This window comes from Alosa pseudoharengus, unplaced genomic scaffold, assembly GCF_046254945.1.
Source record: "Alosa pseudoharengus isolate Yale_2024_CS ecotype anadromous, Long Island Sound unplaced genomic scaffold, YU_APseudo_1.1 YU_APseudo_1.1_scf_91, whole genome shotgun sequence".
Classification (NCBI taxonomy): domain Eukaryota; kingdom Metazoa; phylum Chordata; class Actinopteri; order Clupeiformes; family Clupeidae; genus Alosa; species Alosa pseudoharengus.
The window spans coordinates 94,746-111,509 of NW_027468883.1; the positions used below are offsets into that span (position 1 = coordinate 94,746).

General features: G+C 41.5%; 1 long non-coding RNA gene across 1 annotated transcript; it reads right to left on the bottom strand.

Moving 5' to 3' along the window:
• Nucleotides 1-1,426: 1,426 nt before the first annotated feature.
• On the bottom strand, nucleotides 1,427-3,684 carry LOC143116192 (uncharacterized). Its single transcript, XR_012985772.1, has 3 exons — nucleotides 3,507-3,684; nucleotides 3,323-3,385; nucleotides 1,427-1,501 (listed from the first exon to the last, which is right to left on the bottom strand). It is a non-coding gene; the product is annotated as an uncharacterized LOC143116192 (long non-coding RNA).
• Nucleotides 3,685-16,764: the final 13,080 nt, after the last annotated feature.

Below are 16,764 nucleotides of genomic sequence, written 5' to 3' on the forward strand. Positions count from 1 at the left end.
ACTTACACATACTGATATGCACTATATAACACTTTTGGTTGGCTTCCCACTTACTGACTTCTGCAAATCCTTCGTTAATAAACCAGCATATTCTTTAAGCATTGTTCAGTGTGGTCTCCCCTATGTCAGCTCTACTTTGAGCCAAGTGGTCCTGACATACTTTTGGAGAGAGTATGTATCATAGCTTTCAGATTTTGGTGATTCTCCAGATCGGGGGAGAGTGAAGTTCTCCTTATAGGGGTAGTGTAAAGCTGTAGTCCATATAGGGGTAGTGTATACAGTAGCTGAAGTCCCTATAGGGGTAGTGTATAGCTGAAGTCCCTATAGGGGTAGTGTATACAGTAGCTGAAGTCCCTATAGGGGTAGTGTATAGCTGAAGTCCTTATAGGGGTAGTGTAAAGCTGTAGTCCCTATAGGGGTAGTGTATACAGTAGCTGAAGTCCCTATAGGGATAGTGTATAGCTGAAGTCCCTATAGGGGTAGTGTATACAGTAGCTGAAGTCCCTATAGGGGTAGTGTAAAGCTGTAGTCCTTATAGGGGTAGTGTATACAGTAGCTGAAGTCCCTATAGGGGTAGTGTAAAGCTGTAGTCCTTATAGGGGTAGTGTATACAGTAGCTGAAGTCCCTATAGGGGTAGTGTATACAGTAGCTGAAGTCCCTATAGGGGTAGTGTAAAGCTGTAGTCCTTATAGGGGTAGTGTATACAGTAGCTGAAGTCCCTATAGGGGTAGTGTATAGCTGAAGTCCCTATAGGGGTAGTGTATAGCTGAAGTCCCTATAGGGGTAGTGTATACAGTAGCTGAAGTCCCTATAGGGGTAGTGTATAGCTGAAGTCCCTATAGGGATAGTGTATACAGTAGCTGAAGTCCCTATAGGGGTAGTGTATAGCTGAAGTCCCTATAGGGGTAGTGTATACAGTAGCTGAAGTCCCTATAGGGGTAGTGTATAGCTGAAGTCCCTATAGGGGTAGTGTCCAGCTGGGAAGCCGTGTCATTTCCCCAACTACAAGTTGTTTACCATCAAATGACTTTGAAGCAGTTATATTAAGGTAAAAAAAATATATAAAAGGAAGCTTGACAAAGGCAACCGAAGGGTCAGTGTTTGCTCTAAATAGTATTTGAGCATTTCCTGGTGGTTGGACATGTGATGTGATCGGGTTGCAGTGGATGCTGTGGCTTCCTCTTTAGCACTCTCCGCCATGATAGGAAATGAGAACACTCTCAACACACTATGAATTATCTAGAGTGTGTGTGTGTGTGTGAGAGAGAGAGAGGTGTGTTTGTGTGTGGGGGGGGGATGACAGAGCAGGAGAAAGTGAATCCATGTATCATTTTCCTACCTGCGTGTGAGTGTGTTGTATTTAAATTCCCTTGTACATATGTTGATTGATAGAGCACTGCCAATCCATAGAGCATTTACCTGCTCGTGAATGTGTTGTATTGTTCGCAGATGTTGATTCCAACTCTGGAGCTCTTGTGTTTCTGGATGAGTGTGTGTCACCTGTATGGATAACACATTTGTGTGTGAATGTCTGAGGGGCGTTCAACATTTTTTAAAAGAGATGGACGTTCAAGAGGAACATGTTTTCCTTGAATGGTTCAATTTTAAAGATTCTGTGGAATAATGTCCTCGTCAACATTAACCCTTTGTTAAGTGTCTATTTAGGCCTATGTCTGCGGAGAACGACCTCCTCCTTTGAAAGTGTTCACAATCAAACAAAGGCAAACAAAGGTTCACAAACATTTCCAAACAGTTTTTTGTCTGCTTAGAGTTTGCCTTTGTTTGTGAATTTGAATGCACTTCAGTTTTGCCGGTACCTGAGAAGTGGTTGTGTGCTGATACATTTTTATTTACAAAACATAAAGCTTCATTTTATGACAACCACAATCTTGCTATCAAGTCTTGTCTTCAAACGCTATGTGATGGGTGGAATAAAGAACTATGACAGTTGGATTTAGCTCCAAACCCCCTTTAAACACTTTGGGCAAACCATGCAGTGAGTGAATTGTGTTGATGTGTCTCTTACATAATTAATAGCTACTAGTGCAGTGCCCGTTCAAACATGCTATTCCTGTAGCCCAATTACATGCCTGCAGGTAGGCCTGCTTTGAAAATAGAATAGGGAAAAACATAATTCCAGGTAAGCATTCAATAATGAATAGGCCTACAGATAATATAATAAATGTGAAGTGAGCAGAATTTAAGCATGGCTACATGTGACATTTTTTACAAATCAAAATTTCATAATCCTAATAGCTGCTTTGAGTCAAGGCTATATGCTTAGCCTATTGAATAACTTGATGATAGAGAAAACAAACCATTTTGTGGAATGATGCATCATATGGAATTTGCAACGGTGTGACTCAACAACAGTCTCTGGTGGCCTATAAGTGACATCACACTCTTTCTGCCACTCGTTGCTTATCGCTGGTTATGCTTTGCATGTGTGGCATTCTGAGACGTTCTTTAATTCGGGACAATCATCGCTCGTTTCAATTTAGGACCTTGCAGTTGGCACTGTCGTTTGCTTATTCAAAGTCTAAAGAAAGTCCAAAGTAGCCTGGGCTATTCATATAGCATCACACTCTGTCTGCCACTCGTTGCTTGTCGCTGGTTATGCTTTGCATGTGTGGCATTCTGAGACGTTCTTTAATTCGGGACCATTATCGCTCGTTTCAATTTAGGACCTTGCAGTTGGAATTGTTGTTTGCTTATTCAAAGTCTAAAGACAGTCCAAAGTAGCCTGGGCTATTCAAAGTGTCCGTTTATTGCACATCATTTTTTACGTCATTTTGAAGAATGAAGAGCCACTGCATACCTGTGTGTCTTGGCGTGTTGCAAAATCCGTGGAGTTCACTTTATTGTTTAGGTCAGACATGTTAAGTTTTTACCCGTATAACTTACACTGATCCAGCTTAGCCAAAGCCCTGCTTCTATCCTCACTGGTAGCTTACAGTACAGTGGTGTGTGGGAGGGGGAGTGGCTAGCGGCGAAAGCCAATGTGCTTCTTTTACCGATATATTTAACGATATCTTTTGCATTTCTTATTCAAACAACGTCAAATTTGGCTCTGCACTTACTCATGCCCATAGCAAGACACCTGCCAAGTTTGAGTCAGTCTGACAAACGGTCAGCGAGATATGCGTGCCACAGACAGACAGACAGACAGACACACAGACAGACAGACAGACACACAGACGCTTCTTGCTTTATAGATAGATAGATAGATGGTCTATGGCCTATAATCTTAGCATAAGCCTACCTCCTATGGTGGTGTGTGTTACTTACCATAAATAAGTATGTAACTCCTCCTCCACCTACCTGTATAGCTGCTGTGTGCTGATGTACTTCCTGCAGTCAGTGGAGGTTTGGAGGTGGGAGGGGCTAAAGGAGGAAGGGGGAGGAGAAACAGAGGAGGGAGGGACCAGGGGGAGTGTGTGAAGTTTTGGAGGAAATATAATGACCCAGATCTGGATTTATCTTGTTAAAATGTTCTGTAACTCACGGTGCTCCACCTCTAGGTGCACTGGATCTGTATAATGATCATTGTCACTATAGTCTGCAGTTAAACACCAGTACACCCCAGCATCTTTTCTGATCAGATCATGTATGGTTGCAGTGATGTCTTTAGTTGTTGAGTCAAAGTATAGAGAATATCTCCCTTTTGTAAATTACTAATGTTCATTTTCTGTAGGAGAACTGATTGGATTTCAATATCTATATTAATATCACATGGGATTTCCACTCTTCCACTTACATAACCCCTCAGTGTCTAAAGGCAACATACCAAGCTCACTCCTAACAAATGGAAAGAAGAAAGGGAGAGAGATAGACAGACAGAGAGAGAGAGAGAGAGAGAGAGAGGCAGGGTGAAAGAATGACTTGTAGAAGACCAATCAGCTGCATTGATTATCCATCACCATTTATGACAAGTAAGTAAGTGAGTAAGACACATAGTACATGACAATACACTTTTTTACAGTTTTTCCCAATTGCTAAAATACATTTAAACCTTCCACCCTTTTCTTTAAATTGTAAACACAAACCCCAAACCTCAAATTACATCCAAAAAACCTCTGCAAAACTGAACAATCGCTTCAAAACAGTTGTACCTGTACTCCAAACCAAACACTGTCTTCACTGCAAGACTGGGCGATGCATAAACTGATATTCCGACCAAAAGGGGGTGTGTCTCTGTGAAATGACGCGAGACAACTGGGAAATTTCACACTTTCCAACTCGGACGAGTCAAATGGACCACCACATTAGTCTACTCCACTCATTCATCGAGCTTGCCAATCACAGCCTATATCTGAGCATTCTCAGGAAATCCTGTGATCTAAATCATTCATCAACACAATCAGCAGTAGCCAATAGGAAGTCTGTGTGCATGTTAAAACTGCTCCGTCTAACGCATCTCTCTGCTACACCTGTACACAGGCTTCCACGCTCCCTCCTCCACCCCTCCATCCACCACTGCCAGCGGTCCATGTCTCAACTACTGCAGTACGCCAACTTCATCATCTTGCCCTTCAGCCACCGCCACCAGTTGGTCCCTGTACGAGGTACGAGGGTAGCTCCTTCTCCCAGCGGCATGTAGATTTACTTGCCATAAGATGGCTTAGAGACAGGGATCTACGCCAAAGACTGTTACTATATTCATTCTGGTTCTAATGATCAATGTCTAAGCTACACTCACACAGTAAACTTGTCACTTAGTCTTATCCTGTTTACTGAGTCTTTCTGGTAGAAATACAATGTGAACAGGGAAACCAATTTTAGAGCCGCAACCCGTTTATTGTACCAATCAGTAAGTTTATCCATTTCTGTTCACATATTGGGGCCCTATGCAAATTGATTCACTCTTCACGATTTCTGATAAAGAAGCCTTCCCCTGAATAAATATAAATTCCGATTTCCATTCTCTCTCCTAACCTCTGAGTCTTTAAAATGTGGCTTCCGTCTCTGAATTTCACTTTAAACATACTGTGGGAGGTGTGTGTGTGTGTGTGTTTGTGTGGTGAATGTATTTATGTGTGTGTGTGCAAGGATGGATTACTGCACGGGCCTACAGGGCCCAGGCCCAGGGGCCCAAGGGGTCAGGGTGCCCTGAAGTCCAAGCCTTTGCATGGAATCATTGCCTCAATATCAACAAATCAGGATGTAGGCTATGAATCTGATTGAATTTAGTATTGGCCATCCCCAAAATGCACCAGAATACAGGAAATCACATCAAACAAATAAAACAATTTCAGGGGGAGGACCCCCAAACCCCCCCTCCCACTTATACTACAAAATGTGGGGGGCCCTTAATACATCTGGACCCAGGGGCCCGAAAATTCATAAATAATCCGCCCATGGTTGTGCTGATGTACTTCCTGTGGTCAGTGGAGGTTTTGGCATGGGGGTAGGGGCTAAAGGTGAAAAGGGGAGGAGACACAGGGGTGGGGGGGGGTGGTTGCAGTATTACAAATAATACTGCAACAATGGACTAAGGGTCCTGGATTTATGCTCCTGAAAAATCCCTGTAGCAATATCACAGCAGTACATACACAGGCACCGCTAGACATTTTGGACATTATAAAAGAATGTGTTGTGGTAATGCTGTTTCTGCTACTTTACGGTACACATGTAGACTCCACTTCCCCTTTTAAACACAAATTGCGTGTTCATGTCTAAAGCTCACTCCTGATCTGGGTCATGGCACCAATGCCTTGTGCTGATTTGCGCGGCTCAGCCCTGCACTCGCCCGGATTCCAACCCCCAAACAGCAGCACCTTGGATTCGGGAGTCAAGCGTGCTAACAATCGAGCTAAACGCCTGATCTGCTTGCTCTCTTACCAGCACAACTATTAAGGTGTTGGGAAAGAAGTTCACTACACAAATATGTACCAGCTAGCTACAGGTATTTCACTGGAATAGGCCTATGAGCAGACATTGGGGGGTGTCCTCATTTTGGCCAATTTGTCCTCACTTTATAGATAACTTGTCCTCCTTTTCAGAGTCTGGTTGGTGGTCACCCTAGTTCTGCTACATTATAGCACACATGTAGCCTTATACTTCCCCTTTTAAACACAAATTATGACTATGAACTGGTCTTGTATTTCTGCACAGAACCACTCACATGAAGTGGACAAAATAGGCGTCCATTTTATTCTCCAGCTGGGTCGCAGTTGGATGTGCTAAAAGGCAATACCCCCTTAAATTATGACTTCTGGCAAGTTTTGTGCAAATAAATGACAGATTGAGACTTATAATATAACCGTCAACATATTTAAGGCATCTTGCTGTGAAAAAAGATGGCAATTACAAACATGATTATCACATATAGCGTGACCCGTGTTGTTTGAATGAGACGCCCCATTTAGATATCAGGGTGAATAATATAACCTATGTCATATGATTGAGGGGCCCTATTAAGACATATCACATACCATAACCTATGTCATATGATTAAGGGGCCCTAAGACATATCACATACCATAACCTATGTTATTTGACTGAGGGGCTCTATTAAGACATATCACATACCATAACCTATGTCATATGATTGAGGGGCCCTATTAAGACATATCACATACCATAACCTATGTTATATGATTAAGGGGCCCTAAGACATATCACATACCATAACCTATGTTATATGATTAAGGGGCCCTAAGACATATCACATACCATAACCTATGTCATATGACTGAGGGGCTCTATTAAGACATATCACATACCATAACCTATGTTATATAATTGAGGGGCCCTATTAAGACATATCACATACCATAACCTATGTTATTTGACTGAGGGGCCCTATTAAGACATATCACATACCATAACCTATGTTATTTGACTGAGGGGCCCTATTAAGACATATCACATACCATAACCTATGTTATTTGACTGAGGGGCCCTATTAAGACATATCACATACCATAACCTATGTCATATGATTGAGGGGCCCTATTAAGACATATCACATACCATAACCTATGTTATATGATTAAGGGGCCCTAAGACATATCACATACCATAACCTATGTTATATGATTAAGGGGCCCTAAGACATATCACATACCATAACCTATGTCATATGACTGAGGGGCTCTATTAAGACATATCACATACCATAACCTATGTAGGGGCCCTATTAAGACATATCACATACCATAACCTATGTTATTTGACTGAGGGGCCCTATTAAGACATATCACATACCATAACCTATGTTATTTGACTGAGGGGCCCTATTAAGACATATCACATACCATAACCTATGTCATATGATTGAGGGGCCCTATTAAGACATATCACATACCATAACCTATGTTATATGATTAAGGGGCCCTAAGACATATCACATACCATAACCTATGTTATTTGACTGAGGGGCCCTATGACATATCACATACCATAACCTATGTTATTTGACTGAGGGGCCCTATTAAGACATATCACATACCATAACCTATGTTATTTGACTGAGGGGCCCTATTAAGACATATCACATACCATAACCTATGTTATATGATTGAGGGGCCCTATTAAGACATATCACATACCATAACCTATGTTATTTGACTGAGGGGCCCTATTAAGACATATCACATACCATAACCTATGTTATATGATTGAGGGGCCCTATTAAGACATATCACATACCATAACCTATGTTATTTGACTGAGGGGCTCTATTCCGATATCAGGGCTGGAGAACATAGTAGTGACTTCACGCAGAGGTTTGGGCTTCAGGGATCCCTGAACACTTGGGCCCCTGGGCCTGTTAGGCCTGTTCAGTAATCCATCCCTACTCTTAAGTTTGCCTGTTTAGAACTTTTGAACCGTTTTGGAATTCCTGGTGTGTGATATTCCATATGTAGTCTTATTCGAGTTTTAATAGCCTAAATGTTTGGGATAAAAAAGCTAATTTAGAAAGTGTTCCATGCCCCATTGAAAAAAAGTATTTTGAGTATTTTCAAAATACAAAATACAGTATTTTATTTTGATACATTATGGCTACAGTATTTTGTAGTTTATGTTGATACATTTAAAAGAGTATTTGGTATTTTATTTCAAAATAGGCTACGTCCTGATGTATCTTTGCCCATCCCTGTATGTATTGAAACACATAAACAAAGTTACCTTCAAAAGAGCATTTATATGGAACAGTGATCAAGCTTTGCCCGCTCTACTTCATAGGTGTCCCAAGTGTCTGGGGGATCGTATGTCTGGGGGATAAGGGGAGTTAATCTGATAATTTGTGAAGTTTTAAGAGGAACAGTTTTGGTGACACATAACTGGATTGATCTTGTTAAAATGTTCTGTAACTCACGGTGTTCCACCTCCAGGTGCACTGGATCTGTATAATGATTATCGTAATCTTGATATCCTGATGTGAAACACCAGTAGACCCCAGCATCTTCTCTGATCAGATCATGTATGGTTCCAGTGATGTCTTTAGTTGTTGAGTTATAGTATAGAGAATATTTCCCTTTTGTAAATGTCTCTCCATCCTTATGTGACCCAATGAGTGTGACATTCTTAGCAATGTCCATTTTCTCAATTTCTATATAAATATTACATGGGATGTTCATGCTTCCGCTAACATAACCCCTCAGTGTCTGAAGGCAACATACCAAGCTCACTCCTAACACATGGAGAAAAGAAAGGGAGAGAGAGAGAAAGAGAGAGATGATAGAATTACCGGTAGAAGACAAATCACCAGATCATTTACATTTTTATTTTCAGCTGTAATGATTATCCAACACAATATATGACAAGCATCTAAAACACATAAATTAATGTCAAGGTTTAAACAATGTTTAAGACTGACAAAGTACAAGCATTGCAATAACACTTGACTCCTGTTGAGTAAGACACATGGTACATGCCAATAAAGTTTGTTTAATTGCTTGAAATCACATCAATAATATCACTCGGTCTGCTTACTTCCACTTACGTAATATCAATCGCCTCCGCCCCTCCCTAACCCCCCACACTGCTGCCATTCTTGTCCACAGTCTCGTCACTTCCCGTCTTGATTACTGCAACTCTCTCCTTTTCGGCCTCCCCCACAAATCCCTCCATAAACTTCAATTAGTCCAGAATTCAGCTGCCCGCATCATAACTCGAACCCCCTCCATTCACCACATCACTCCCGTCCTCCATCAGCTCCACTGGCTCCCGGTTCAGTTCAGCATTCAATTTAAAGTCCTCCTGTTTACTTTCAAGGCCATTCACAACCTCGCCTCTCCTTATTTGTCTGATCTCCTCCATAGACCTCTCCAGAATAAGTCCCGCCTCCGTAACTTCCGTATCCATCCAACTTCCGGGCGTGGATTGTCTATGGGGAATAACATGGCGTTTCGAAATATCATACTGGTAAAACATCTGTAGGTAGCGAAGTTGAAAAAGCTGGTGGGCAGATTGGCCTACACACTTCTGCCATATAGTTTCCACTGGATTTTTTGATTGTCGGTGCCGTTTAAGTAGTATACTATAGACTATACTACTCAAACGGCACCGAAAATCAAAAAATCCAGTGGAAACTAGATGGCAGAAGTGTGTAGGCCAATCTGCCCAGCAGCTTTTTGTACTTTGTCACCTACAGAGTTTGACAGGTACGATCTTTCAAAACGCCATGTTATTTCCCATAGACAATCCACGCCCGGAAGTTGGATGGATACGGAAGTTAGGAGGCGGGATATATTCTGGAGAGGTCTATGTTCCCACTCCCTCCCGCTCTCTAAGATCCTCTTCCTCTATACACCTGTCTGTCCCTACCGCCCGTCTTACCACCATGGGGAGCAGAGCATTCAGCCGCTCTGCTCCCCGTCTCTGGAATTCACTACCACCCCAACTCAGAAACATTGATTCATTCCCCCATTTCAAATCACAACTCAAAACACATCTTTTTAAAACTGCTTATTCCATGATGTTATTTTTGTTTGCTTGTTTTTGCTTTTGTCTTTTCTTGCTTGTTTTTTTTAAATATTTTATATTTGTATGTACGGTGTCCTTGAGTGCCAAGAAAGGCGCCTTTATATAAAATGTAGTATTCTTATTATTATATCCAGTGTAGTAAAATGTGTTTTCCAAATATTATTTACACTATGGATTGAAAGTTTAATAAATACGACGGAAACTTGGGTCCAGGGCCGGAGTGGGGCCACTTTTCAGCCCGGGAGTTTCAGGCCCAAGACCGGCCCACTTTTTTAGTGGTGGTGGAAATTGGATAAATAAGGCAACATTTCAGCTCTTACTATCCTGTAGTTTTTACTATAGGCTACCAACATTCCACTATCCCACAAGGATATGTTAACAAAAACAGGAAGGAAGAAATAAAGCATTTGAAATGTATCCCACAATTCCACTAAGAGGCATATTGAACTATTGTTTACATGTTTTTTTCTGCAATCATGTTGTTATTTGCTCCTTTACTACACCCACTTCTGAGCAAAAAAGGCATATAGGTTGATCATGTAGCCTACTGCTGTCATATATAGCGTACTGTTCATCTTACATAAAGTAACTTTAATTCATACCCAGTAAACAAAATAAAGTCCTGGCGACGTCCCCTAAAGGTCCCCTGGCGAACGTCACCTCCTCGACATTGTGTAGGGTTCCCTTTACGTCCCGCGGACCTCTGTTCGGGAGGTCTAAAAGACTTCCACGAGACTTTGAGAGGACGTCCTGTAATGGTCACCGCGACGTTATGCGCGCGACGTTTATATTTCCGCGATGGTAAAAAAAAAAAAAAACATGAAGCGCGATACGGTAGGCTATTACATCCTGTAAGTCTCAGCGTTGCTGGGAGAGAGGTAGACGGAAAATGAACACGCATTAATGACTTGTTTTACAACTACACAATCAACTTTACTCACCTCATATTTTCACGCATGTATGAAATCACGTCCTCCGAATGCATTACACTAATGTTGAGTAGATTTGGATATATATACCGGGCTAGGATGTCCTGCTTTCACATCTACGGTGTCATTTTCTTAATAAACTAATAAATGTTCAAAACATCATCAGAGTAGGCCAAGTAGATAAATTGTTCAAACCATATTGTTTCAAAATATTAAAAACTAATAATAGCCAAAAATACTAAATTAATCGCAATGCATGCTGGGAAGCAAAACTCAACATGAAATAAGTACATGGAACATGGAATGCATTGACGTTATATCCACTCGTTTTCTTGGACCTGTGAGGGACAAAGAGGGACAGCCTATAAATGTAAGCCTATCTTCCTGGAACATTGCAAATAAAGAAGAATGTATCGTTTTCTCTAGGCCAGTGGTCTCCAACACGGTGCCCGCGGGCACCAGGTAGCCCGCGGGACGGCTATGAGGCGCCCCCAGCGCACTTTCTAAAAATAGCCAACAGGTCGCCTGCAGATCACGCTCTAAAAACACGCTCCATTGTGAAGTTTTCAATAGATATTTAAGTCTAGACCAGAACCATTTTAAGAATGTATGTAGCCATACATCTGTAACATTAAATTGATATTGGTGATACCTTTGTAGCTGCGTTAAATTTTAGCCTTTGGCTCCAAATCCGTTTCCCATTCAATCTTTAAACAACAACGGAAGCGGAGCGCATACACGATGCTCGCACGCATAGACAGTAAAGGGGGGAAAAACTTGCTTGTCTGGTGTAGCCAATGGAAGCATATCTTCAAAAGTTCTGTGGCCATTCCATGTTCGTCAAATACGGTTTGATTGTTCAAGGACTGAAAAACAATGGCTTTAGCTCACAGGCCTTTTCTCCTCCTAGGCAACTGCCGAATAATAGCGCTGAAAATGTTATAGCATGTATGACTGAGCAGGACTGTGCATTACCCTTTTTGTCAGATCATGGATCATTTCAGGTGTGCAATAACTTTAAAAGGAGTTTTCATATGTTAGGGTGGTGTGGGCGATTACTATTGAAATGTTAAAACCGAATTGTCCACTGAAATCAGAACTTAAACAACCCCTGAATTCATAATGGTGGGTGGGTATAAATTGGGTACAAATTCTAACCCAAATTATTAATTGCACAAAAAGATAGTTTTTTTTGTAAAAAAAAAAAAAAATAGATTAGATTCCCCATGCAAAGTTTGAAATGAACAAACTGAACAAAAATTTTGGTAGTGTTGCATAGGTTATTGATATTAAATTTGAAAATACAGTTGCTTAATATATAAAGATGTATAGGCCTGCACAATATTGATAATTTAAAAGTAAAAATCACATACAGTAGGCCTATTATTTAGGAGGACTACCCTCGCAAAAAAGGGGTGAGGGTATGTTTGTTTTAAATGAGTAGCCCTCCATATGATTTCGGGTCTTCAGGTAGCCCTCATTCCCAAAAAGGTTGGAGACCCCTGCTCTAGGCTATGAATGCTCTTTAGCCAACTTTAAGATGAAATAAATAGATTCCAGATGTTTCTATTCTATATCATTGTTTTATTAATAAACAGTAAGGCTCTGGTGAGGCAGAGAGCTTCTGCTCCCCGTCAGAAATCTCATCGGATACGTGCACTCTTTGCTGTTTCCACAAGGAGCTGCTGTAACATCGGGGAAAGCTATGCGTGACACTTTGAAACGCGAGCATGCGTCAAAAAAATTACAATGACATTTAATCAAGTCATGAAGAAGCAGTAGCCTATCCTTAATTTTTCTGCAATGTAGCATTAGAGCTAGATCGTTTTGCTTTACAAATTAAGTAGTCACTTCTGTTGCTAGACAACCCTAAACAAATGCTACGTGGTCTGTTTTTAACATTTCTCTAGTTTTATTGCATAGTATTCAGCTCCAAAAGTCAGTTCAGTCCCAATTCGGCCGTGTGTGTTTCTGAAAATAAAACAGATAATAAGTAGGCTACGTGACTACGTTAAATAATCCACTGTCTATTTAGAGCATGTTACATGAATCACGTAATGACAGTTATCTGAAGAAATGCGCATTGTAGGCTAAGCTAGAAGCTAAGAACAGCGACTTTGCTAACGTTACACCAAGCATCACATCAGCTAACATGAATTTGATAAAATCCCTTCCCTAGTTTGTAACGTTATACATTAACGTTAAACTCAAAATGTATGTGCTACATAATTCAGCATGTCACATGCTGAGTTATGTAGCACATACATTTTGAGTTTAACGTTAACAACCCTTTCCCAGTTTATGAAGTTGTGTGTCTATGAGCAAAGTAGACATAGGCTACTTTGCTCATAGACGCACAACTTCATAAACTGTATGATATGTTGCCTTAGACTACGGTAGGCTAATGCAGCTACTACTAGAGAGACTAGATAGATAGATACTTTAGTCATCCCCAGACGTGGTAACGTGAAGTCGTGCATGGATGTGATGTCTCCGTCCTGCAGGCGGTAGCCAGAGCGCTCTCAACTCCGCTGCCATGTGTGAATAAACAAACGTCCCCCCCATGTCCCCGATATAACGTTATTGTCGGGTCCTTAGGAGGTATTTGAAATGACCAAATGCAAATGTCATCCGAGGGACCTGACGGTGACGTCCCCAGAAAGTCCTGCACCGGACGTCACGCAATATCCAAACGATAACTTGCTCCGGACGTCAATAAGGTCACCGGAACGTCCGCTAGAGAACATGACGTTCGGGACCAATCGGGGACGTCGTGAATGTCGGCATAAGGTCCGGGGGACGTCCCGTGTTTGTCGGGTATGGTCAACTCTATTATCCTTTCTACTTGTCCCTGTAGTCATAGCTAATTTCGGGCTCATCATTTTCAGCGGGGGACTGGCTGATCTGCTGCTCAGAGGCTACTTTTGTGTTTAGGCCTAGGTTACTGCATACACAGATCAAGCTTGAGTTTGTTATCAATATTTGCATAATATTTGCAAAGTCTATGAATCGCCATATTGGATGATACAAAAAAGCTAATATTTTAATTAATTTAATATGTTGCTTGCGAATAGGTTGACAACGCTACAACGTCCAGGATTTGCCTAATAATTACACCGCTATAATCATGGCTATCTCTCTTTACCAGTTGCCACTTATGTCTGTCCTCTTCAAAAAAAAAAATCTGGAAGCTTGGCACATTTGGCAGCATTTTCCTCCAATACTTTTCGTCTTTTTTACCTGGCCTTTCCAGTCCCTCATGGCCTCTTTCTACCATCCATCCTCCCTGACGCTTATCACTACGGTAGGGCCGGCCCGGCTGGTATCAGAAAACTTTTTAGAAAAGACGGGCTATATGAACCCAACCAATTAACTCTTCTTGGGAGGGGAGAACAACCCATGCAGAGGCTGCGGTGTTAGGCATAGAATGCGAACGTGTGTAGCAAACTTTAATAGAAGATAGATTAACGTTGCAAATGTCAATATATTTACCTCGACCGGCCCAAAAGTGAAGCGGCCCACCGGGAATTCTCCCGATTCTCCCGATTACCCACTCCGGGCCTGCTTGGGTCTGATTGCGTTCGCAATCTGCGGTTTGTCCATGGCGCTGATAACGCTACGTTCACAAATGTACGTACATCTGGCCCTCAGTGTCTTTGCATACAGAGCTCAAGTTGTGATCAAGCAATATCCTACAAATAATTTAAAGTTCTCAAACTATGAGAGTTTTATGAAATGCTGCTGGCAAAAACATCTGAAATGACCACCATTCTAACTTTCACTCACCTGATGAGAACTTAGTGAGTTGTGAATTTGTATGAACATTTGAAAATAAAAATAATTATCCCAGAAAGTCCCAGAAATATGACTTGAATAGAAGTTAGTTAGTTATTGACAATTAATTGATAAACTTTTAGAATACTTTGAGCACTGATGCAGTCAGCATAGGCCTCTTACATTGTTTGCAGGTAGGCCTACATTTCATTCCGTTTTCGATGGCAAACGCGAAACAGCGCCAAAACAACCACCGGTGGACAAAAAGAGTATTACATGTGTTAAAACTCGCCATAGAGAATGAATGCGGGAAATTACGGAGGTTATAGTTTGACAGTGTCGTAATCCCGTGATGTCCAGATGCCATTATTCCACCGACATGTTTTGGGGGGCCACCCAAAATGACGTGGCGGCCCGGGCCGTAGTTTGGGGACCACTGCACTAAACCATGCTTGACTAAAACCTAGCATAGCCTTCACGAATTTGCACTCGTCTATTATTTGGACTCATTGGCAAAGTGAAACTAACTTCACCATGGTGTCAGTCAACGACAACACAGTTATATGCAGTAAATTACTTTCACTATAGGGCTTATTCTTAAACACCGCCGCGGCCATATTGTTGATATGACATTCCAGTTCTATAGGCTATTCTATGTGACAATCGCCTGTAGCGCGTAGATTTGAGCTGAGCAGAGCACAGTAGCCTAACAGCTTCATCTCGTCAATTTAAGTAAATAAACGTATAGACCCATATCTAATAGCATTAAGTAAATATCCGTCATTATTGTCAACTGTAAATTACCCCGATATTTATTTATAGCCCAACTGTCTTGTTCATACATCGGCACACGTCGCAGCTGAAGGGGACAAGCGTTCAAGTCGCCTGAGTCAAGGTCGGCGAACTTATATTTGTTCCACCAACGACATCGTCTAACATTGCCATGATCGGAGAGAATAAAGTTGCATCTCATTGGACTGCAATTGTATCTTGCGTTTGCCTGTTGCTCACAACCTGCAGCCAAGGACTTTGCTAAAGTAGTTTAAAGTGGGTTAGCCAGTGATCGTTTTTGTCTGATAACTTCTACAGGAGGATCTATGATGCAACTACATGGTCTGGAGGCAGAAAGGGCTAACATATTTCTCTGTAACATTTCCAAAATCCAAGTGAACAAAACACTATACAAATCAGAAGTATCTACTGATATCTTTCTCCGCTGAGTTTGTGCCTACTATTTGCCACTTGCCGTGCCACTAAGACAAGCTGAAAAGGGCGTATCATGAATAAATATATTAGCCTAGGCTACTGTAAACGTTGGCTAACATTGCCTACCTAGCAATACTATCTATGCAAATGTCCAAAGGTAATCTACGGTAGGCGACTACATCAAGCTACTGCTGATGTCTCCGCATTGCATAGGGGCAGCTGTTAAAAACGTATTTAACTTAAGCCCACAGAGGACAATATAATATAGTATTAATACAAATATAATAATGGCGATGGATGTGAGGAGTTGGCTGTAAGTTTAGCCTAGGCTATTTATCCTATGTAGCCACCAGTCTCTCCTGCGCTGACTACTTCTCAGTCTCATTCTCTTCTCGTGTCCTGACCATGTCAACATTGAGCAACGAAAATAAGGGAGATTTTCCAGGTTACTCACCCAAAATACAGGGACATTTCAACATTCGTCTTTCTGTTGCTATCCCTCTGCTGAGAGCAAGAATTCGTAGGCCTACTGAAACTGCTGCACTAATTAAACGAGGTGAAGCTAAGCTAGGTCTAAGATTGGCGTCAAATCGTGCTCTCTCCCACACTGTTCTGATCACTCTGGTCGCCTTCAGGCAAGCAAAACGATGCTTTAAAAACATATTTTCGCTGGAAGGGCAGGGGGTACAGGACAACAGTACAGAGACGGCCAAGTCCGATGGGGCTAATGTTATGAAAGTGATAAAATATGGGATATTTTACGGGAAAATATTAAAACAGGAAGACAGCTGGAAAAAGTTGACAGGTATGTTTCTGACAGTGGGTGACTCTAGGGCTATTTGCTGTTGTTAGAACGGCCTGTATTGCTGTTGTTAGAACGGCCTGCCCTGTAGCCTAGGCCTATTGCACAACATAGGCCTA